Here is a 23,250-nt window from a genome sequence, read left to right as displayed (position 1 = left end):
TCCTGATTCAGACGTGGAACAAGTAGATAGAGACATTTCCAGTGCTATGACATTTCATTCAACTTGCATCCTTCAGCTTTGAAACTGCAGTGTCACCAAACAACTGCATATTTTTTAATTCCAGAAGCTTCTGACAGTCAGCAAGGATTGTATCCAAACAGTTGTGCTGCATATTAACACACAGCTTGTTCCAGCAAATGCATTAGTACCTATTAAAGATTTATACAACGGCATAAAGTTATACAAGGTTTCACAAACATAAATAAGACCTGTTCTTTGTATTGTAGAGCATCCAGTCTGAATCATGCCTAGGTGATGACATACAGCACAGCTGCTTATAGGAAGAAGGGTGAAAAATTTTGAAGGAAAAGTGATTACTGAGAAGACGGTGACTGGAGAAGGGGATTTGCAGGTCTAGGAACTCACAAATCAGAAGGTGCAAAAAGAGTGAAAATAGGAATTGAAGCTATATAACAAGCTTAGGAGGTAGTAAATGGAAAAGAAGGTGTTAGCTATGAGATAAGCTTGAATATGAAGTGGCCAGGAATGGGTAGGAGAATTCTGTCTTGCCGCTTTGTAACATTCAAGACGATATGGCTTCAGTATCCAGGTCTGACTGAAAGCATGTTGCAGATTTTGAGGATGGGACACTTTGGGTGGCTTTCTACCAACATTCTCTGCATACCAGCAGAATGGAATGAAGTCTGCGAAAGTCTGTCTTGAAAAGCAGTAAGTATAGTTTCTTTGGTCTGCCCTGATCAAAATGCAAGTGTTCCTTCATTACCTACTGGTCTTTGGAGCACCGCACTTTTATTTTTTCTTTTTCTTTCCCCCTGTCTATGCTCCAGCTGGGAAACTGCTTTTATTGATTTGGTGCTTCTAGAACTAAGTTTCTTTTTTCTAGGTTAATACTGAATTCTTCAGGCTTCTTGCAGTTTCCCCCTTTTTTTTTTCAGCAGTATCAAGGAATTGAAAAAGCAAGGGTGGTACAGATGTTTTTATCTGTTGCACTGCTTAACGAGCTTCCAGCCAAATGCAATCTCAGTAAATCTGTAAGTCTAGTGGACTGTATAGGAAGAGAGAAATGGTGGTGTTATTATCTGGGGCTGGCTCTGAGCAAAGCTACCTAGGGCACTAGATAGCCCTACAACTAAAAAAAAAAAGTCATCTACATCCTCACTGGTCTGGAAAACCAAAACTGTTGAAGAGGAAGAGTACATGAGAGAGAGTTGGCGTTGAGAAAGCAGTGGCATCAGTTGCTACTTTTCCTTCTCAGTGTCTCTTGGCAGTATTGGGAGCAGCAGGGCACCACAGCAATTTTGACCCAGCCCGATTCATCATTCAAATGCATTCAATCTCACCCATACTGCTAGGAAGCTTTTCACCTATTAAAACTTAACAAGTGCAAGTTCTTAGTAGTTCATAAAAATAATTTCATGGCAACGTGACAAAATTATGGATGTTTCTGCCAGTTTTGTTTTGTGGTGCCTTGAGGTTTCATCTGAGATCTGGGTATAGTGAAAGACCCTGGGTATACAACCTTGGTATGCGTAGCATTGATGTAAACTTTTGCCTGTTTATGAAACAGCAGAAGGTGAAGTGACTCAGCCCCGGTCCTGGAGAGAGACTCTGGGTAAGGCTGGATGTGAAACGAAGGTCTTTGCCGAGGGCTTTTCAGTGCCTACGCACCCATTTTGTCCCTGCAACAAATGTGCATGTGGAATTTGGAAAGCAAAATTTTTTGTTGCCCAGCAAACTTAATGTCCTCAGACCATTACACTTCTCTTTGCTTTCCCTCACACCCACAGCAATTTTTGATATACAGAATCAGAGGAGTTACTAAACGTTTGGCTGAATTCAGGAATTTTTATCAGACCACTCGTGGAATGTGGGAAATCACATGCTGGAGAGCCACTTGCACAGAGACAGCAAATTCAGGAGTAATATGGTCAGAAAAGGGATGTCCTGTCACCAGCTTTTGTTCTCCAACAAGTTGCCAGCGAAGCGAGGGGCCGGTCACACTGTTTGTCCTGTGCCTGCCAGCTCTGGCAGCTCCAGTCTGTTTGTGCGTGGTTCCGCAGCATGGCAAGGGCTGCTTGGGACACAGGGAATTAGCCCGGTGGCGGGGTACTCCTGGCTCGGGGCTGAGACCAGAGTCAGATGTTGAAGAGCGAAATCCCTGCTGACAAGTACTCCGTGGACTGTCTGTGTGTAAGCCTCTGTTCCGAGGGTTTTGACCCTCGTTTGGACAAAATCTGTGTGACTTCAGGTCCTGGTTTCAGATTTCTGGGTGCTTGGGTTCCTTTGCTGATAGGATCTATTGGCAGCTGCCAGTAGTCTGATGCAGCAGCCTACAGAGTGCGGTTACGTGCTCCTTTCGTAGACTGATGGCAGTGTTCAGGAGTTGGCCTGCAGTGAGTAAGCCAGCTCAGAGAAACATAATATTGCACAGGAGGGGATGGAAGCACTGCAGCCACCCCTCTCCCCACAAAACCTGTCTCTGTGTACGAGTGAGTGGAAGTTGTAGTACCCTAAAATTGGGGTGACAGTACCAGTCCAGCTGGAGTGTGTTCTTTTAGGTTTGATCTACAGTTAACGTAAGTTTGTGAAACTGGCTTGAATTGGCCTGTTATTGAAACCAGTTTTCACGGAAACATGAAGCAGAGCAAAGGTAATTTGTGAAAAAGTCTACTGCTGCTGCAGACGCTGGGTGCCAAGGGAAGACAGCTGGAGAGAGGGAAATGTCACAGAGAAGGGGGAGGGGACCTGTGAAGTATCTATAAACTTAAGACTTTAGTGGCAGCTAGAAAATGGGGGTGAGGTAGAAGGGGAAGTGGCAAATGATGCAGATATTAATCCTGCTTAACAAAATATTTCCAAGAAATAAAACGTTGTCCCTGGAAGAAAACCAAAAAATGCTAAAGCCAAAGCTGATGGTCTGAAGGTGAAATGGGAACCAAAGGCTGTGCCAAGGTTAAAGCTTCTTTTTTTTTTTTTTTTTTTTTTCTCCCCCCTCCCATGTATTATCATGGGGGAAAGGCATAAACTGCTGGTGTTTGCCTGCCCCAGAACCAAGCTGGGCAGGTTGACTGAGGGATGCTTGCACTATTTTAGGGTTGCATCTGAAAGATCAAGGCGATAAATAATTACTTGCATTGGAACAAGTGGGGGTGGGGAAGAAAGTAAAGGGTGGGACACATGGGAAACATCTGCTCCAAGGAGGCATTTCAGAAATAAGCTTCAGCAAGAGGGAAGAAGCAGCAGCTATGCTGCATGCAAGGTACCACCAGGGCTGCAGTGAAAAACAGGAGAGAAAAGGAGCCAGAGTTGGTGGTAAGTCCGAGAAAGAGGCAGAGGGAGGATCCAGCCTGCAGCTCTGTGGCTGAGACACCTCTCTAGTGTAGAAAAGTGGGAATTTGGAGTGTCTGTGGGTGGTACACTGCCTCTGACCTAGACCAGAACAGGGTGCTTTGGACTTTCCACGTTGCTCATGGGATGCTGATCCAAAGCCCAGTGAAAGCAGTAACAGGATTCATGTTACTGATAGCAGATTTTGGATCAGAAATAAATCCATTTGTTATGCCTGGGGATTGTACTGCTTATAGCCACAGCTCAGTTTCCATATCCCATGGTGTAACGTTAAAGAGAAGTTGGAATAAAATTCATCCTGTATATCCAGCTGTCTCTATAACTCTTGGCATTTATAGGAAGTCCTTCCTACACTTAGAGACCAAAATTGCCCTAGAATTGATCTAATCCCTGTTTTTAGAAAACCTTTGTTTGTATGAAAGCATCTTGAAGTGGTCTGCAATAACTGTGCTCCAACCATTCCAGTACAGCTCTTTCTGCGGTTGTGCTACACCGCCATTCCCGTAATAAGCCACAAGAAATTGCAGTTGTGGGATTGCTTCCTTGCCAGCTGAAAAGAACTGTCCACAGATGGGCAGAATTGTTATACTGCATTTTGGTTGGGACTAATGTTTTTTTCCAGCCTAGGTGGGCCAGAGAAAGGAAACCAACAAAACTTTCCATCAGCCACATTAAAAGAAGGTTTCGCTTCCCTGGTGAGAAAAGCCACTCCCGAAGCAGAGTGCTTTCAGGGGGTGGAGGGAGTCAGCTGGGAGGGAGAGGCTTCACTCTCCAAAGAACAGATTGAGGCTGCCGAGGTTCTGCTCAGCACCTCTGATGCTTCATCATGTCACCTCAGCCTGCAGATTTCTGAATTAGGACAATCTTGGTTTGGTTCCATAAAGTGTGTGCTTTTTTTTTTTTTTTTTTTTTTTTAAATGGGTCCTGAGACATTTGAGCCTTCTGTGCTCAGGTTGGATATTAAAATACCCCATGGGACTTCATCGTAAGCCTGGCAGTTTGTGGTGACCTCAGTAGAAATGAACCTTATCTTCCATGGTCATGAAAAATGCTGGGTATGGGCAACTTGCTGGTCTCTGTTGAGAAAGTGCTTATTTTTTAAAAAGAATTTGTTAGTACGTGTTAGGCTGAAAGTGGGAGCTGAAAGCTTGTCCAAAAATACTGCACTTACAGTTGAGGGCTGTGTGTGATTTCTGAGGCTCTGATCTGCTCACAGGTGCTGGTTAAAGGAGCAGTAGCCCTGTGTTACCTTGTAGGGGTTTGAGATGAGATAGCAGTCAGGACAGATGTTGTCCACTGGCAGCTTTTCAGTGATCTTTATCTCTGTGAAAACGCAAAGCTGTTTTTCAGGGTAGACTGTAGAAATGGCCTGAAAGAGTCAAGTGTGGCAGAATTTGGGAAAGATCCTATAACCCCCTGATTATGTTACAGAAATGATGGTCTTAAAGCCAAAGTTAATAATCTGGGTATTAATAAGATTGCTGCAATTTTTCCAAATGTAATAACATCACTAGTAATACACTGTAGGCCATCCCAAAAAAGTTGTTGTTTTGATACATTTAGGCATCCAGTCCATTTGTATTGCAATTCCTCTCTCCCTCTCAATATTGAATTTGAAATAATTATGAATGTTTCCAGAAAGAAACAATTGCTGATGAAAACTGTAAAACAAAATGTGTCAAAAGAGCTTAAGTTTTAATGGCAGAATTAACTGCATTATGTTTGCAGAACAAGATGAAAAGTTTTTCACTTTCAGCTTTGAAATCCCTTCCTTTCCTTGAAAAATTGTTCTCCCATTCTTTGTGTTTCTCCTTCTCTAACCTAAATATGTTTGCTCTCCTTTCCTTTTCATTTCTTCACTCCATTCAATGGAGAAGAGGGTAAGGAGGAAACAGAATTGGGAGAAACTCACTGTTTTCCCAAACCTGATAAATAAATAAATAAATAAATAAGACAGGGTGAAAACTTTGAGGAACTGCACAGAAAATCTTGTTGGATTACAGTTGCTGCAATAAATTGTTATGCTGTTTCAGCTCAAAATGCAGGTGTAACTCTCGTCAGCTGGGTGTGCTGGAGGCTATCCAGTTGCACCTTCAAACACTGTAGTGACTTTCCTGATCTGTAAAAACACTTGTGTTTGAAGGCTTTGTGCGGAGGCACTTGTTCAGAGGAAAACTCCACTTATTGAACCTCCATCTCCCTCTCTTAGCACCTAAGGGACTTCCTATCCAGTTATTGTCACCAGTCTGCTTATTTTAGGAGATTTTGGTGGAGCTGCTGTACAAAGAGGAATGCCTGTGGGCACAGACACATCCCAGAACATGTCCCACCAGCGTATCGATCTCTCATTCAGCTGCTGAGCAGAGTATCTGATTGCACCTTGGCTGTTGTTTCGATAACCAACATCCCACCACGTTGCACCTACATGAGTTACTCCATCAGTGATTTCCTTAATGTCTTCTGACTTAAGAGGTGTAGTTGCAACTAAATGAAGATAATGAGATTTCCTCTAAGCCCCTCTTGATTCCTCTTGATTTACCATGCAACTTTTAATTAAAAGAGGCAAAGAAGGAATGGGGAAGAGAGATCTCATCAGCTTTAGTCAAGCCTCGAAGAAAGGAGGGTAAGACTGCATCTAGAAAAGGCAAATTGTCCCAAAGTTATTTTTAATTCTGCTGGTTCTCTAGCAGTAGGTACATGGTAAAATGAAAGAGAGAAAGGATGGATCTGTCAGGAAATGGGGATCCCAGATTGCTGCCCTGAATTCGTCAAAGATCAGGACATGAAGGTTATTGATTAGGGCCTGTGTGGGAGGGTAGAGAACATCTGTTCTTGTTCCATCACCCCCTGCCCTGCTGGGGAGGGGATGGTACATACTCTTCTGGTTGGGTGAAGTGAGAGGGGATAGGAGTAAGAAGCGAAGCCTTGTTTACATTTATATCTTCACCATTTTTCAACCTGTTAGCACTGAAACACTTGAAATTTTCCCCAAAGGGTATCTCAGTGTAGGTGTGCAGCCTTGGACAGGAAACAGGCATTTTCTCGGGTAGACCAAAAGCCTGTGGTTTGCTGGTTCCTGGTGACCACACGACTTGTGCAAACCTAAAGCTTTGACCAGCCCAGGTTCAGAAACCAGCTTTCTCTTGGTGAGGGTCTTCAGCAGCTTGAAAGAACTACCTGGCAAAGATGGCATCAGAAATTTCTTTTTAATGTGAAGAACAATTCTGTCAAAGGGAACAGTACCAGTCCTTAACCTGCATTACTTAGACAAGAAGTAAACTAAAATAGACAGCATCTGTATTTATGTTGTGGACGGAAAGCAGTAAATATTTATCTGTCCTTTCCTTCCCTTTGAAATAAACACTGAAGACTGCTGTCAGTCAGATAATGTCTGTTTCCATACGAGACCATCTCTTGAAGGGCAACATCTATTTCCTATTACAACCATAAAGAGGCCCTGAACTAAAATATTTTGCATGCCTTTGCAGGCCTCCAGGAAACATTAAACACACACAGACGGACAAACAGCTATGAAGCCCCTGTTTAAAATTAAGACCAGAGAAGAGAAGCAGAGTTTGTGGCTGCTTTTCTCAGACCTGATCTGAAAAAGATCTCAAGTCAATTTGCTTATTTTGCATAGAAGTATCTTGTTTCTCGATATTAATTAAGACCAGCTGTTGAGCCAGCAGGGCCAGTGGGCAGTTATGTCTCTTACCACATGGTAAATGCTTGGCCACAAGAAGGGTATTTTTAAAGTGTGTCTCTTATTAGAAAAAAGCACCCCACAACCTTGATTGCACAAACTATTTGGTAGTTGCTGCTATAAGAACAGCCATTACCCAACGATAACCTACTTGCCTGACATTGAAAAGTGCTATTTGACAATATATAAAAAGCACGTATGTATTTAGAATAGCTTTGCTACAATAGGATTTCACTATCAGAATGCATTAGGTTTTGTAACTGTAGTCAAAGGGAGAGAGAGCAGAAAATGGGAGTAATAGCTGCTGAAATTGTTGAGAAATGGGAAAATTCCTGTTGGTGAGTACCTTCGCTTATGGAAGTTGTTAGGCCGGAGAGCAGTGAAGAGTCCCAGGTGCAGGGGTTTGGAAGTCAGGCCACCTCAGGCACTGCCCTTGAGAGGTGCAAAGGCACTTGGGGATGACTTTTCAGGGTAGTACCTAACTGTGGAGTTGTGGTTACTAGTCAGCATTTCCGAAGAGCTGTGCTGCCCCACCTGTGAAACGGACCTAATAATCCAGCTTCTGGTGAAGGACTGTTGTGAACATTAGGTAAAGGGGGAGGTAAGAACAGGCACAGCTGTGGCTCAGAGATCCTTCTAACACAGCTTGCTGCTCTGGCAGCGGTCTGTGTCATGGGCTTAGGGGAAGGGTTAATGTAGAGGGCAGATGTAAATTGCTGTTTCACCTGGGGCATCCACACCTTCTAGTAACTAGTGTTTAATAACTTCCTAAGCTAAGAGTTTTAGCTTAGGACTGTTCTTTCAGTTTATGAGCTTGCTCACACAGTGGATCTCCACAAGATCCTGGGGCAATGAGCTCTGTAATCCAATGATGTATGATGTGAAAAAGTACTTCCTTTTGTTTGTATTAAAACTTCTGCCTAAAGATTTCTTCCGGTGCCCCTTAGTTCTTGTGTTACCAGAAGGAATGAGCTGCTGTTCCCCGATGAGCATTTTTGGTGCCTTTCAGGGTTTAATAGAGCTCTCTCCTCCCCCCTCGCCAGCACTTCCTCAGGCTCAGAAATACTCATTTATTCAGTGTGTCCATGTCAAAAGTGGAGGAACTTTCCTTGTTCTGCCCCCCGCCTCTGTCCTTACCCAGTTTTACCTGTGAGGTGATCATCTGTAAGACGTATGCCAGCAATTCTAGACGTTGCAGGCTGTGAGCTAGGATTTGTTGTCTGCTTGGGACTTCTTGGCGGGCAGTCGTTGGAGGTGAATTGAGTATTACAGTACTGGAAGATTGCAGCATTTTAAAGCGTAGTTGTACTAGTCTTTGCAGGGAGAAGGGGGAGGATATTTTAGGGATCTGTTTTCCCCTAGTGAGATGTAATGATTTTGAGAACAGAGGGCTGACTATCTCTACGCTATACTTGTTTCTGAGCTGAGTTAGAGCCAGTTTCTCTAAGAGCAAGGCAGAGGAAGAATGAAATTCAGAAGAAAATTTGTTTTTCTTACTGACATTCCAGAACAGAAACATTTTACACCTAAGAAACTTAATCAAAAACTGCTTGGACATCCTCTTCCTTTCTACGGCAGCTGTTTCCACTCTATATTTTAATGAGTGGGCTGAACTAAAATCTTTGGGGAAGGGCTTTCCCCTCCCTCCCCCTCCTTGGCATCCCGACGTAGCAGGCTGCACTACAGTATCACGCTCTGCTTCTGTTGAATGAGTGACTGCCTATGGCTGGACGGTCCAAAGGAAAGGCTACATCATGTTCTCAGCTAGTTAAGCTGCTTAATGCAAGCTTTTTAAAATTTTCCTGGATATTCAACTGATGTGATTTTGGCTGCAAGAAGTAAGTATTTAAAACCTCGGAAGATTTAAGACCTTTCTGATCTTTTCTAAATTTTCCACTATAAATAACTTGTGGAGTATTTGTTGGTTTTGGAAGTAGATTCTGTTTGAATTACTTCATTTTACGTTTCCTGTTAACTGTTTCTATCTCTTCTGAATGAGTTACTAATTCCCTAAAGTTGCATACTGAGATTGCTGGAGGAAAGTAGCTCAAATGGTGTCGTGTATGATGTACAGTGGAAGGCACTGGTTCTCTTTCCCTGTGTAACAACATGAGACTTACTTATGGCTACAGATGTTGTTTCCAAACTACTTTTTGAGTCCCCTATTTCTTGATTTCTGTCTGTCTGCTGAGTGACTGTTCCCCGCTCCTTGGCTGTTTAGTTTTATTCAACGTCTAATCAGTCCCTTTTATGTGTGCTGAGAACATCTGCTTTGCAAGTTTCTGTCCGCTTTCACAGTAATACAATAATTTCTCTGTCTTTTGTATACTTTCTCATACGAAGCAGGACTGAGAAAATGGTGAAAGCAGTGGCATTCCCCCCCGCCGCCCCCCCCCCCCCCCCCCCCCCCCCCGGTTTTCCTTCGGCACTAGATTACATTCACTAAACTCAGCAAATAGCAGAATTCCCTCTGGAGTGCTGGGAAGCAGCCCAGACGCACTACAGTTGCATTTTGCTGGACTATTCTTGTAGCAGGGTTTTCTTTTTTCTTCTCTTTCTTTTTTATGGTCTGCTGAAATTCTTTCTGTTGTAACTGCATTCCTGATTGATTCCATTCTCAGCTAGGCATTCTTGCCTGTTAAATTTCCCCAAATGCACATCCTGAAACAAGAGTAAAAGAGGTACCATGTGTCTAACTGCAAATTCAAGTTGAGGATTTTTTTACTAAAACTGGAGTAAGTAAAGTAAACTTTAAGCCTTCCTAATAACTTAATTAATTTGAAAGTATTGTCTTAATTTAACATAAAATTGAGGCTGACATTAAGCCTTAGAAATTTAAAATTTGGGTTTGGTTCTAGATTTCTCTGCTGCATCTGGAACCATTTAGGGCCAGACTCAAACTTGATTTGACTCAATAATTAGTAGCACAGTTAAAACATTTTAAGTGAGACCTAGGGTTAGGTCTTTCTTGGTTATGCTGGCATAAATATGGGAGAATTCCTTTCATTTTAAAAGTTCCAGTCTCTGTGAGCGTGCAGATGCTTGGACCTCGAGACAAGCATTGTGGCTGATGCCTGGGCAGGATATTCACTCTCACTTTCCAGTTTTACTCTACTCCAGTCATCACCTGCACCTGTCCTTGCAATATTCACCTCACCTGAGTTTTGCATGGCAGCAAATACCCCATGCTTCCCCAAAATGGGGTATGGCTACTCTGGGCACTTCCACGGCCACAGGGAGCCTGTGTTGTGTAGAGCAGCCCAGCAACTGTTAGGTACCGGAGTTCTTCTGTAGGCTTTGGTTTGAGAAATTAAAACTGCAGCTAATCCAGGTTTTATTCTGACACAGCTCCAGGCTATGACCCTGTCTGTTCTGGTTGGGAAAACCAGGTTTGAATTCAGCAGACAGAGGTTACAATAACTGCACGGTCATTTAAAAAACGCTTTTTGATTTATGTAGATGTGGGTGATAGCTGAAGATAGTAACCCTGTCTCTCTCTCATGGTGGACTTGAATATTTCCTTCAGGTATTCATCTTCTTGCCTAGTAACTTACAGTTGTTCCAAAAGGCTGGAGCTATATTTTATATTGCTGCAAATAAAGGGCTGCCTGCTGCTGCTGCTCCCAAGCAAAGAGGAGTCCCACTCTGCGAGGCCATCTCGGGCACCCATGTGTACCTTCCCAGTTCTTCCATCACTGGCTGCAGATGGCTGTTAATGGTCTGAGCTCAGGGAGGTGAACTGTGCTGAGCACCGTGCCTCAGTTTCCTGTTAAGCTTTTCCAGATGCTTTCCTTGAAATTTAAATGACCAAGTTTGTTCTTCCATAGCTTCCTGAGGCAGACGGCTCAGTGGAAGCAGTCACTTAGAGGAAGAGCCAGAACCCCGAGCATGGTTGATAGCTTTTAAAGCACCTACTAGAGAGCTTCCTGCTGCTCCTAGAGATGCCTCTTGTGGGACTCCTTTGAGGTGACTGAATGATCTCCCCTTACACAAAATAGCCTCTCTATATGACCTTCATACGATCGTTTACTGTCTTGCACGCCTATAGTCCATGGCCAACAAGAGAGAGAGAAATGCCTAGATGCGGGCACAGCAGCCTTATCCGGCCTGCCCTGTGGCAGATGGAAATGAGCTTTGGCAGGGAACTGGGGCTTGCTAGGAGGAGTAAGTTTAATACTTAACTCTGTGGCATGCACTGTGTGATCTCTAGTATGTTATTTGATCTGTCTGCATTAAGTTTCCCCACCTGTGAATATAATAATGCTGTGTTTGTCTGTCTTGGCTGTGAACTAGTCTGATAAGGACCATAGTCTTATGCACACCTAGAACATTACAGGTAGGATTTGACAGGACCTTTAGATAATACTGAAATATGAAAACCAATTATTTCAGGTAACTGCATCCTCTCTATTTGTCCATACAAAAGGTATATGATGAATGCAAGATCTAATGAAAGCTTTATTAAGAAAGAGTCACATCTCTCACGTAGAGCATGCCTGTTCGCCTTACTCCAATTAATCCACGGAAGTGAGATACTTGTCTCTTACTTTTGATTGTAAGTTCTGGTAATATCTGAATGGAGGGAAGCAGAGATTTACATGTTGATATCCCCTACTAGGCAAGCTGCAGTAATATTTAGCACATTAATATCCTTTAATGTAACTTTTTACATTATTTTTAGATTCCGTTAAAATCCGCTGGCTCTGTATGTTGTAGATCCCCCAGGGCCAAAAGCACACAACTCAACATCTTGTCCTGCTGTACGAGAAACTCCACCCAGCCCTGGACTTGATTAATTTCTGAATTCCCACAGCTGGGCATTCTGAGCTCCCAGGGCTCATAAGACCCACTTAATTTTCACAGAGAATAAACTCTAAAGCCTGTTTCTTTTTTGTCTGCCCCTCATCATTTTGCCAGGTTACGAGAAGCTTTTGGCACTCAGTCTTTGCTAACCTGTTTTGCAGCTCACTGTCGGACAATTCTGCAGAGTCTTCGTTCTCATTCAATGCCCTGATATTTTCTGTGAGAAAATAATTTGCAACTCTGCTGATTCTGATGTTGGAGTAAAAAAAAAAAAAGAAAAATGGCTAAACAGCAAATTTAGGTCCTCATTAATGAGTAAGGGACAGCAAGTAAAATGTGAAAAGATTTGTAGGGAGTATTGTTTAGATATGACTTTCTGCGTGATGTGTGATTCTTTAAAGATTATATGAAATGAATGTATTCTATGACAAATAGAGTACTAATTATCTGTAATGATATACTTTCTTGTGCATACTATTCATAGAAAGACTGTCATCCATGACACAATTAAAAGGTACAGGGGGTCTTTCTTTCAATGTACTCGGTATTCATGTTCTTCCAATTTATTCGTGTTGTGATTTAGGGAATGGCTGGGGTAGGAGGGAAGGTGGGATTTGTAGAAGTAAAGGAATCATCAGCAATGCCATCAGAAATTAAATGGCATAGGAATCATTTTGGACCCGTCAGTCTCTGCATTATCCCCATATTTTTTTTTTTAAATTTTTTTGTGTGTGTGTGATTGGGCAGACTAAGGCACTCTTTTTGGTTGGGATCTTTATGGCTGAACTGGCATGAATCAGATTCCATGACAAGGACCATAAATTGGATTTACAGCAACAGAACTGAGATCTGGGGTAACTGCACCTGAAATCAGTTATTCTGGATTGACTCCGGAGTAAGTGAAGTCTCTGCTCTTGAGTAATGCTACTGTGGTTGATTGGCATAGATAGTTGGAATATTCCAGGGGAATACAGCAAATAAATGTGAAAATCTGGCTGTTTTGGGGTGGAGGGACTGAGTACTTAACATGTGATACAAGTGCAAAGCTTTTATAGAGTATTGATCATTTTTTTTTAAGTGCTTGAGAAGGAGACTGGTGGTTTTAGTTCTGTTTTTTAATTGAGAAAATGAGAGACTGCTCTGTAGTGCAGTGGTTGCAGAAGGCTGGGAATAAAGCTCAGATTTCCTGAATCTTAATTCCTCAATGAGCTCTTTGAGAATCTGAGTCCCTCTGAATTATCTTCACGGAGGAAACATTGCACTGAATTGTGATTAATTAGCAACAGTCTGAATGGGAACATCCTAAAAGGTTTGAAAGTTGTCATCATAAAATCTGTTTTTCATAAAGGCAGATCTGGTAGATGTGTGGATACAAGTTTTCTAAAAATATGGCGTGGTGGTTGTGGAACAATGACCTCCATATTCATGAATTCTGTTTGCTTCTTGCAGTATTACCAGGAGCAGGATGTTGTCCATGGTGAATTCCACGTGCCTAGGAGTAATGTCTTATTGTTGTGTCAGCTTCTACACAACATTTCCTGTATCCTGAATCTTTCCTCAAAGTGTTGTGGGGATATTTGGGGTTTGTTGTTGTTTGAGGTTTGTTTTTGGTTTTTTTGGTTTTTTTGGTTTTTTTTTCTTTCCTGAAATGTCTGTTTCTTATGGGGAAGAGGAAGACTGCTGTAAAGTTCTCCCCAGTAACATGTGCTGTGAGAGGAGATTGTAACTCTAAATTGCGTTAGAGCTTTTTTGTGTGATCAGCCACTCTGAAAAATGGCAAAACCTCACTGTTTCATGCACACTGAAGGATTGTAAATAAGAAACTTTCCAAAAATACCATCGTTTTTGGCAAGGACAAGCATATTTGGCAGGAAGTTTGTCTGCAGATAACACACACAAGACTACTACTTTATATGTTGGTTTCTTCTTCTTCCTTTTTTTTTTTTTTTTTTGAATCAAAAGGCTTCCCACAGTTTTTGACATGGTAATCTGTATTTGAACCATTTTTGGGGCATATTGCATGTAATTAAGTTTATAGATTTTTCCAAAACCCCAAATTGTCAGCTCCTACACATAAATGGCAACTCATCTATCTCATCTTCAGTAGCAAGGGGGAGCAGCCCATTTCAGAGCCATTTAAAATGCTTTTCTTTCATATTTGCCAAGTTCTTTTATTCTCTGTAGGTTTTAATGACTCAGACCTCTGAAATCTCTTCCATACATGGTTAAAGTGTAACTGTTGGTTGGGGGTGGAGGGGGAGGATGGAGGGAACAACTTACTGAACTCCTGGAGTTTTAAACAATCTTGGGTGGTTTTCTTGAAACAGCATTTCAGTCCTAAGTCATAGACTCACAGACAGGGCATCTCTCAGCCTTAGTAACGCTGGAAGTTAGTGAAAATAAGTATCTATATACAGTGAATGCATTGTGTTTGCAGCCAGCAAGAGTAGCTAGCCTCGGTCCTCCATCCAGGCCCATCTTCTTGGCCAGGATCCTTTTCTGGGTTCTTATTTCTACAAGACTCCTTCAGCCTTTTTGCCTTTGTCCATCTTTCAGACACACATTAATGAAATAGCTTGGTTGCTATCACCTTCATTTAACAGTGCGCACCCACTGGAGATCTATCTTTTCCCCTTAAAGTTGCCTAGTAGAGGCAGCAAGAACTTTTGAGCAGGTTAGGAATGGATGGTCAGCAGAACTATCAGATCAAACGCTTTGCACCCATTTATACGTTTAAAATATCCTTTAAAATAATGTAAAGTTTTCTGTGTGATGGAGCCCTCTTCCATGCTAGAAACCTGTTTGGAGGGGCTGGTTTGGTCTAGTGCTGACTAATGCCATACAAACTGATTTGTCGTACTGGCTCTGTCACAAGCCTGTTGTGTCATGTTGGTCAAATCATCTTACTGTTGTGGGCAGGATTTTCAAAAGCACACAGTGCTTGGGTAAGTCCATTCCCATTCAAGCTGATGATTCCCAATTCTTATTTTCACTACGGCTTCATTACACTGCCTGGCAAGGTCAAGATACTTAAAACTGGGGGGTTTGCCCTGCTAGAAGGGAGCAAATGAGACCCCATGCAGATCTGGCCCTGACAATTGTTCTGTTGATATCGGTGGAAGTAAAATAAAATGAACATAGAAACCTTTAAAAAAATTCAGTTTGTGCTTCTTTGTTTCTTCAGTAAGCCTAATAGCACACACCTACTTCATATCAATGCAGCGAAGCTAATTTAATGTTTGCACAGCCATTTGAAGACGTCCAGCGCTATGTAAGTGTCAGCTCGCATCATTAACTTGAACTAATTTGTCTGCTGATCAGGGAAAATTTTTTATGGCATTTTATATTTTTCTGAGAAATATCCCCAGATCCAGTAATTTAGTTTTATTAAGACAAGCAATGTATCGGTCGTGAATTTAAGAGCCCCGGGCATCGTGTGGACTTCTGATGTGCAGGGCTGCATCACTGTAGGAGGGTGTTTGGTCCTGTGTTAACCATACTGCAGGTCACAAGACTGTTGATGGGAGCCAGATTCTTTCTGTCCCAACGCTACCACGATCTATCAGTTGCTCATGGCATTTTGTAACAGACTCTTGCAAAAGTTCACAAGGGTATGAGGATCACTGTCTTCTAAATGCCACATGTATCTTGCAGACTGATAATGGAGCGTTTTGCTAACCACGATGAACTGCCTTTTCTCCTGTTGACACTCTGGAGCTCAAATTAATACCACACCCTGTAGCTCGGGATAACGTGGCTCAATTTGTATTGAAAGCGCTAACAGAAGTAAAAATAAAAATTTATTTTAAGGGTGTTCTTGTTACGTGTGCTGAAATGGTTGTTAGATAAATTAAGAGACCACAACAATAAGTGTCAATTTAATTAGGAACATACAAATGTATACTAGTGGATGCCTGCAAACCCTTGCTTGCATGAGAAATCCCTGCCTGTGTGAGCAACTGCCTTGCTGTCAACAGACTTGCTCATGAAAAGGCTGTTTGTGTGCAAAATTGCAAAATCGGGTCCTAAATAAAGAATACAGCATGGTTATTCTGTGAAAGTGAAGGGGTTATCCTGAGGCGTTGGGCTTTTGCCATCTCTTTCAACAGATGAGTGTAGTGCAAAAATGATTGTGATCTAAAATGTTACTTCAGGAAACCTCTCATTCCGTTTTCATTCCTTAGTGCTGTCTCCGGATTTGAATGATCAATAATGTACATAAATCTTTCATGGACTTAACCTGTATTCCTTTTCTTGGTAGGTGGCTTTGTTCCTGTCAGCATTGGAATAAACAGGATCTGCCAAAACAGATTATTAAATACAGCTCGTAATACTGACTGTTGCTGGAATGCAACCTGATTTACAATTGGAAAAGTAACTGGGGTTTGTTAGCCCAGGAGCAGTAAGGCAGGCCGGAAAGGAGTAAATCGGCACTTTTCCTGTAACCTTGTAGCTGGCTGAGAGCACTCCTTAGTATCTCTGATGCCCAGTGCAGCATATGTTAAGCAGCTTATGTTTAAATGCATTACGCTGTATTGGCTACAATATTTTGTAATTCGTACAGTTGTCCAGATCCCCCAGTACTCCAAAGAGGTTGCATCCAGAGACCACCAGTGATGAATAAGCACCCTCAGGACTCTGGCTGCAGCCCGGGCGCAGGCTGCCTCTGAGGAACCTAGACCCCAACCCAGCTTTTAAGAAAAGGGCCCTGGCCCCGTCTGTGCCAGAGCAGAGAGAGGAGTGCCAGGGCTTGAGTCTCGTTTGGCTGCTCAGCCCCACAGCCTCCATGGGACCCTTGGGAGGGTGAAGGGGTAACAGTGTTATGAAACTGCTGTTCTAGTGTTCCAGACCTACCACTTTCACCAAGGAACCGTGCCATCGGGCATTGGATTAGTTAATGCCGTGGGATCCCAAATATTCCAACATAGCCTGGTCTATGTTTAAGTACAACCACATTTCCAGTCGGGAATTGACACCTTCAACTGTGGTATTTGCACCAAGTGTGGTTGGTTTCAAACAGCCTCTCTGCCAAAACACAAACCAGAACTTTCAAACCCACAGCTTTAAGACTATTACGAGCTGATGCTACCTAACTACATATATACTGTTCTGGTGGGAAAAGAAATCTACGTGGCTGTTTAGTGCCAGTTGTTCCTTTTCTTTTTGTAAAGGATTAAGCATGTCCACATAGCAGGGAAAGAGAGCAGCCCTGCAAATGGGCATACTGCCTGCGTGCTGTGATCTACATCTAGCTAGTTGCCACTATCTTGGCCATTGTCGCCCGAGGCTGTGACAGAGGATTTATTGCTGTGTTTCCTAGGGGAAGTACAGCTCACTCCTCTGTGTAAAAACTAGGTTTTGAGGCGCTTTCCATAGTGAGAGGGAGAAGCACTGCCATGTGATTCATTCCAGCTTACATGCTTGTCTTAGAACAGGGTGGCTTGTCTTCTCAAAGCCCTTGTTGTTCACCGTTGACCACAGAGGTAACTGTCTCAATGCCTGATAATTGGTTAATGGTGGTTAGGTGAAGTGTATCTTGCCATTGATATTTATCCCTCATGTTTGCATATGTGGAAGTGTCCATGTTTAGAATCAATGGCGTCACTAATTATTATCTTGAGTGAGGATTATGTTTTACAAAGTTTCTGTATGTGTATGCTGGTTTGCAAGCCACACTTTGGCATTATTTTTTTTGGAAGATTCTCACTGCTGTAAGGTACTGAGTAGCTGATCTTGTTGGGAGAAAGAAAGTAGAGGGTCATGAAGAGATGGTTAAAACTGTAGCTCTCTGCCAGATCTAAAATTTCTGAAAAATTAAAAAGGTAAGAGTTTTGTGCTATGAGTGCTCCAGGTGTGTGGTGTCTTTGGTGGTTACTCAGACCTGAATGGGGTTCACCTTTTGCCTGTGTAAAGTTGTTAATTAGGAATGGACAGTTCTGCTCTGAACATATCACATGGTTGTGGTGAAAATTTACTTTTAGGAATTTGCAACGACTGTAGATATCCAGAGGAAGTTAGGGGCAAAATTAAATCTGTTTAGTAAAGTCCAATGGCACTTGAATGAACGGCATGCTGCCCCAGAAGCCTTCTGCAATTGCAGCTGTTTACATCCTTAAAGTCACGGTAATACCGAATTCTGTTTCGTGGAAGTGATCATGTGTACAGAATTAAATACTTGCAGGGATAAATCCTAGTTTTGTCATTTTTTTGAAACCTGGACCTGTTGGTAATCCAAGCTGTACTGGGAGTTCCTTAGTGTGTGGTATGTGGGGAAACTCTGTTTATCGTTCCAGCTGGAGGGCTGTGTCCTGTTCGTGTTCGTTTTGTCTGGGGCAGGAGGAAGTAGTTGCAGTAAGATACCGTGTCCTTGTCTTCTCTTGTTGCATTGGTGGGGAAAGAAAACCTGGTTTGATTGCCAGGTGTATCGAATTCCTTGAGTCAGCGGCCTGGTGTACCACGGGCAGTGGCGATGTCAGATTCCGCTCTGCCCTGCCCTGAACTGATTCCTGGTGGGGCCACTCTGGATGAAAGTGCTTCCATGCATGTGTGACAGGTTCCTCTTCACAAGGTGCTGAGCAGCTACTTTGGTTTGCACAGTCCAACACAGTTGTGATACGGAGGTGACTTCTGTTTGCCCCTGGACTGGTTTCAAGATCCTGTTGTTGTGAATCAGTTATTACACAGAGAGCGGTGCTCTTCCGAGTCATCCATTGTCTTCATTGTGTTGTTTACGCACTTCTCTAGTCACGCTTGTGGTGTGTGCCTTTTGAAGGGTGTCAACACTTCACTGTATAAGCGTATTAATTAACTCTTAATATCTTGACTGTAGACATGAAGCCCCAAAGCACTTAGGTTATTTAGAGAAGCAGAGCCTGGAGAGGGCTTGCTGTGTTATTAAGGATGCTCTTTGTTGATGAAGTTCAGTTCATCAGGCCTCTCATGGCTTCCCTTGGGACTTTGCAACAAAGCATCCTGCCTGTGCTTCAGTTTCTCCATTGACAGAGTAGGGACAACTCTTGTGTACTCATAGCGAGAGGGACTTCTTGGCTTATGTTGCTATGAAGCTGTTGAGATGACATAAGCTATAGAAACATATTGCTTGGTTCTGACTGAAATGCAGCATTACTGTTCCCCTCGTAATTCTCTTTAAGAAGAGAGTGCCAGGACTTCAGTGCTGATAGCAGTTCTCTTAGTGCATCACTGGGCAAGTTCTTGCTATTTGTACCAGCATAGTTTCCATTTGTCATGACAGACTATTTCTAAGCTTTACTCATTATTTAGGGCTGGATTATATTGCTTTATTTGTTTCTGTAGATGCTTTCATTAGAAACCAAGTCCAGATGTAGCGGGTTGGCAGTAGATCAGGTTGAACTACCCAAGGTTTCGCTGAGGCTAAATAAGGCTTAAATATTTTCATTCCATTTCCTCTGCACCTTATTTATTGTGCTGGCATTGACAGAAGCAAGGCTGCTTGCCTAAGTGTTGGTCACCCTTCTGCATCATCAGAAAGTGCTGTTAGCAGTGTTTAAAATACAAGTGACTTGTTGGTGCAAGAGAGACAGGGGTTTCAATAGCTAACCCTCCTTGTTTTGGCAAACCTATTAAGATGTCTAGTGGCTCATACGGTGGACAGAATTCTGAGACCTGCAGCAGCACAGCGCTGACATTTGAAACTGGCAGCCAGCCCTGAAGGTAACCACGCACTCGGTCTGTTTCCACAGTGATTTTCCTCACAGGTCCATAGCTGGTAATAGGCTGCCACTGGCAATTTGCATGGCAATTCAGACTAATTGCCAACACTGTTGTCACCTGTCACAAACAATCCATAATCAAATACTCCGCAGCTCTGGGCAATTACCTCGTGCATTACAAGATGCGTTATAACGTTCTGTGATCAGTGAACAGCAGCGCTGGACTGACTTCTACCTTCTACTTCCATAAGAGTGCTGGTGGAAGCGAGCTTGCTGCAAGACATGGCTGCCTGTGGCCCACAGAGGACATCCGTTTTTTTCAGTGTGTAGGAGCCACAAACGAGGGGTGGCTTATGCTTGGAGCGGGATGTGTGACAAAACACTGCTTTAAGAGCATTGATACCCACAAAAGGCCTTCATGGTACAGCAGGTTGACTTGAAGTCATCCTCTCAGAATAAAAGCCGTGATCTCCAACCCCTCAAACTAAGATCTTAGAGCAATGTGGGCTTTATGGAAAGTGCTGGTCTGATTTTTAGCAGTTGAGTCAGTAAAACAGCATGACTTGGCATCCAGTTATAGAAGAGGTTGGGGAAAGATATTGCTTGCCAAATATGCAAAGTGTTTGTGTGATTTTCTTCAGCAAAGATGCGAAATACATCTTACTCGTCTGGGCTAAGGAGGAACCCTGGGGCTAGGAAAGCGCAGAGCTTTGAATGTCAAATGGAGAGTGGAAAAGCTGTGAGCCCCCCAAGGAGATGCCTTGTCTCCTTCCTGCTTAAGGCCAGCCCATGGTGGTGGTAGACCTGCTTCTGGGTTGAACCCCTAGGACAGCTCTCTCTCTCTGACACAGTGGAACGGTGAGGTTTGACAGAAGATGAAAGTGAGTTTAGGCTGCTGTTTCAGAAGAGCTCCCGCAGTGTTCTGTTGAATGCAGATTGCTGTTGGAACTTCCTGATGGGGTCAGGGCCAGTGCTGCTTTTCTGCTGGTAGGGAGGTCTCTGATTTGTGATACAACTTAGTTATGCATGAAGATAAAATGTCGACTGTTCCGGTCTGGTTTTTTTCCTTACAGCTCTCACAGGAAACATCTCAAATGCTGCAAGCTAATTAAGTGCAGGTACTGTCAGTGTCAAATCTGTGGTATCATCTTCTGTATATGGACTCCTGGCTTCTGAAAGCTGTAAGTCAGAGTCGGTCCTTTTATCTGTCTGGGGTTAGGCTTCCTGAATACTTTCCTGTGAATTATGCAAATGATGAGGAAAACAAAATGGGCCAGTATATATCCAAATTTGGTTGACAGAAGTTGCTAGAGTAGAATTACTTTGCATTACAGAATTCTGCCTCCTTCCAGGAAACACACGTACTGGTGACCTCAGTGAATCAGGCAGTCTTCTATGGAAGATCTCATTCTGTACAGCGATTACCTATTTGAGAGCGAGTTACCTAAACTGCATTAAAATATGTTCAGTCACCCACCCCTTCACAGAGCACATGCAGCATTCTTTCCTTGTTACTGCATGAACATTTTCTGATAACAGAGCAAGAGAGGATTAATTTGTACAAGAAGTCAGGTCCACATGAAGAATGTATCACTGGTACACTGTGACTGAAATGTGTGCGCACTGTCAATGTAAGTTATGGACAAACTGCACCTTCTGGAGAGAGATCACTCCACCTGCCTCATTCTCTAAAAACAAACAACAGGATCCCAGTGCACGGATATAACTGCACCGACACAACTTTGGTGAAGTTAGTTGTGGATTGTGCTTCATGTTAGTACCTTAGCAGATCTGCGTTCCCCTTCATCAGCTCCCTCCTTTTTGGAGGGTCCTGGTCTTACTCCAGTTAAACAAAGAGCTGCTGCTTTATTGCTTTTGCCATGGGGCTCAAGAATTCACTTACATAAACATGCCTTGAAATCAGTGGGGGTTTTGCCATAGAGTATGCCACGTTCATCTCCTGAGCATAAAAGGTTTATCGTCATTACGTCATCAAGACAAAGAGGTGTAATAATTGCTGGCTCAAGGGGCTCTGGAAATCTGTGGGCCCGGCTACAGAATTTGTCTGGTGTGGAGGTGATGCTGAGGTGGAGCTAAGGGTCAGCAGACAGAGACTGCTGATGTAGTTACCTCCATGGCATGGATGTACCTTGATGGCCTAAGCGGTGTGTGCTTATAACTGTTGGAGAGACTCTTCGGACTATTGTGTTGAGCCCTACTTTAAAAAACACAGGAAGCATCTGGCTCAGGAAAATGTGGGAAACGAAGAGAAGATTTTTTAATAATTATTGTGGAAGTTTATTTAGCTTCTATTGGCACATAACGCAGCTGGGAGCCTCTATACCATATGTGAGCTGTGTAGAGTTTAGAATGAAATAGTTCTCCTTCTAAGGTTTGAACACATTTCAGGAGTAAAATATGTCTGCCATGAGCACACGTTACAAATGACTGTGTAACAGTTTAGCACAGCTGCCCTCACTGCCTACAGACCTCGCGGAGTTTAGCAATCAAGAGGCAAGGAACTGAGTCTGTAGAGCTGCAGTCCTCCTGATACTGATCTTTGGAATGGGGCTATCCTCCTAACTCATTCCAGTCCCGCTGTGCCAGGAGTAGCGCTGTTTGCTCCGATTATGGGGAAGTGTGGTGGAACAATGCTGGCCACACGTGTGGAGTACAGTGCGGTGGAAGTTCCCAGGATCCTGGCAGCTTAGCTAATGGACACTGCATGTCTTTGTTAGTGTTTGAACATCTGTTTAGTTAGTAAACCTCAAGACAAGTGAGTACCTTGCTCTTATTAGGACAAAACTAATAATGTTTGAACAACTTTTTGGAAATGCTTTGGCCCAGCATAGTTACAGCTAGCCCAGCTGTGTTATAATGAAGCCAAGCCCTTTATTATCTGAATGGATGGATGGGAAAAAATATTTCTTATCATAACCAAATACAAAGCAGCTGAGTTACTGGTCTTCTGAAACATGGGTCACTTTTACTATGAAGTCATGTTCAAAAGGTCTTTCCAGCCTTTACCATTCAGAGGAAATTGTCTGCTTGAGCCCAGAGCCTTCTCCACCTGTGAATTCATGGCCAGGCTCTGCATGGCAGCCCCTTGGCTAGGACAAGGAGCTGCTTACACAGGGAGTGTCTGCTAAATTCCCTGCTTTTGTTAAAAAAAAGTGCAGGTGTGGTAGGTGGTAGAAGGAGTGAGAAGAGAGTATATCCTCTTTCTGTTGGTGTCCTTGTTTCTCCACAGCACTGATGTGGTCTAGCCGGTGAAGATCCATGAAGTCAAAGGAGTCTTTAGGGTTGAATTTCAGCCCTTAGGTCTGAAGGGGAAGAGGCTCTGCACAAGATCTGGTGCAGGGTTAATAGAGAATTCTTCTAACCATGATGTGGTCTCATAAATGGCAGTACTGTCTCAGGTTGAAAGTGTTGACTTGGATTAAATATGTAATAAACATTTACAAAGACATCAGTGCGAGTAGCTAGCTAGAATTTTATGCAGCACTGAGTAAGAAACAAGCCAAGTTTGATCTGGATGTCTAATGCCAGATAAGTTACTCATGTGCTTCTTTCAGATTTGAATACTTCTTGTTCTTAAAAAGGGAAAAATGGAGCAATGTCACCTCAGAACCATTTTATAAATCACTGTCTTAGCCTTACAGCAGCATCCTTCCTCCCTTGTGA

At 42.9% G+C, this 23,250-nt stretch overlaps 1 protein-coding gene across 5 annotated transcripts in view; it reads left to right on the top strand.

The window, feature by feature from the left end:
• Positions 1-23,250, top strand: part of SORBS1 (sorbin and SH3 domain containing 1) — a 173,116-nt gene that overhangs the window by 48,898 nt on the left and 100,968 nt on the right. For 2 of the 5 annotated variants that reach the window (XM_040607434.1, XM_040607432.1), the window contains exon 1: positions 8,743-8,910. The exons of the other annotated variants lie outside the window; for them this stretch is intronic. The gene's annotated coding sequence lies outside the window, so the exon portion shown is untranslated. Of the gene's footprint in view, positions 1-8,742; positions 8,911-23,250 lie in introns of those variants that run through there. 5 annotated transcript variants of the gene reach the window in all.

This window comes from Falco naumanni, chromosome 9 (assembly GCF_017639655.2).
Source record: "Falco naumanni isolate bFalNau1 chromosome 9, bFalNau1.pat, whole genome shotgun sequence".
Classification (NCBI taxonomy): domain Eukaryota; kingdom Metazoa; phylum Chordata; class Aves; order Falconiformes; family Falconidae; genus Falco; species Falco naumanni.
Note: the sequence above shows the minus strand (reverse complement) of the source record. Positions and strands in the feature narration are given on the sequence as shown.